Below are 1522 nucleotides of genomic sequence, written 5' to 3'. Positions count from 1 at the left end.
TAATGTCATAATCCAAGTTGATCTCTTATTGACAAAGAAGAGGTTGACCTGGGAGTGGCGCTATAGGAAAGGCCATGAAACTCTTTGACTTGATGGTTCCACTAGATCAAATGTCGGGGGTCCATTACAACCTTTAAGAAATAGTAATTTAACACAGAGTACTACTACGAGATTCTGAAGTTTGAGTTTAGCACAGTCTGCTGCACCAGACTCCACTGGTATAACTTTAATTTTCTCATTCTCCAGTTCAAAACCAAATATGGAAAACGAGTGGTCCATATGACAGTAACAGTGAATGACACCCTCTTCAACTCAACCAATGGCACCCAAGAGGTCATGGAGATCACCCGGGAGGAAGTGATCCCAGTGCCAGGTCAGGTGTACGGGGTCAATGCCCTCGGGCTGGTGGTCTTCTCCATGTGCTTTGGTTTGATAATTGGCAATATGAAGGAGCAGGGCCAGCTCCTGAGGGATTTCTTCGACAGCCTCAATGAAGCGATCATGCGCCTGGTTGCCATCATCATGTGGTAAGACTTCACTATCAGGGAAGCTTTTGAACAAACATTACCATCAGTTCGGTAACTCAATATTCCTCTCCCCCTCTCAGGTACGCCCCCATTGGTATCCTGTTCCTCATTGCAGGAAAGATTGTGGAGATGGATGATCTGACACAGATGGGTGGCCAGCTGGGCATGTACACCATCACAGTCATCATTGGCTTAATGATCCATGCTATTCTTATTCTTCCCACACTTTATTTTGTCATCACTCGGCAGAACCCCTTTATCTTCATTGCCGGACTCCTGCAAGCTCTGGTCACAGCCCTGGGGACCTCCTCCAGGTGAGTCCTGCCCAACACTACCACACTTAAAGGAATCACAATTATTACCTGGAACAAACACGCTAGCATTTTGGGAACGGCAGTTCAGTGCAGTCAAACTCGAGTGTCTAGTATAGTTTCTAACATAAAGATTGGAAGCAGGTGAAAACAGATCTGTCCGGCTTTTGAACTATGTCCTACAATCTATAACCTTTCTTGTTTGCTTAAAGTGTCAGTATTCTTGTTGGATTGTCACACAGTGCACCTGTAGCTGTTTGACGTCAGAATTGCTGGGTTTGCATCCATAGTGTTGAAGTATGTAAGGTTTGAACTTATTTACAAGGTGTTCCCTGTTGTCTCTGTTTGAACACAGATATTAGCGTTGTTCAGGACATCTTTAAACCTTAAACTGAACTGATGACACTGATGCATTGTCTTGACTACATCAGTAGCTTTCAGCTCTGCTGTCAGCTACTTCCTGGTTACTGAGTCATGAGCTGATAACTATCACAAAGAATTTGTTCCTTAGCTGTTAACCTGAAAAACCTGTACAAGACCAGACTTGTACTGAATTGAATGTAACAGTTCAACCCAGCAGACTGAACTCACTACTGAACTGAAGAATCAGAATCAGCAGCATACGTTGCATCGTTAAGAACAGTGATGTGACTGATGCATGTACTGACGTGTTTCTGCCCTTTT

The 1522-nt window shown here is 44.0% G+C and overlaps 1 pseudogene; it reads left to right on the top strand.

Annotated features, from left to right (window-relative positions):
- Positions 1 to 249: 249 nt before the first annotated feature.
- On the top strand, positions 250 to 841 carry LOC111655404 (excitatory amino acid transporter 1 pseudogene; annotated as a pseudogene).
- The last annotated feature ends 681 nt before the right edge of the window (positions 842 to 1522 follow it).

Source organism: Seriola lalandi, unplaced genomic scaffold (assembly GCF_002814215.2).
Source record: "Seriola lalandi dorsalis isolate HSWRI2012SDOR001 ecotype SW California unplaced genomic scaffold, Sedor1 jcf7180001975411, whole genome shotgun sequence".
In the NCBI taxonomy this organism is placed as follows: domain Eukaryota; kingdom Metazoa; phylum Chordata; class Actinopteri; order Carangiformes; family Carangidae; genus Seriola; species Seriola lalandi.
Note: the sequence above shows the minus strand (reverse complement) of the source record. Positions and strands in the feature narration are given on the sequence as shown.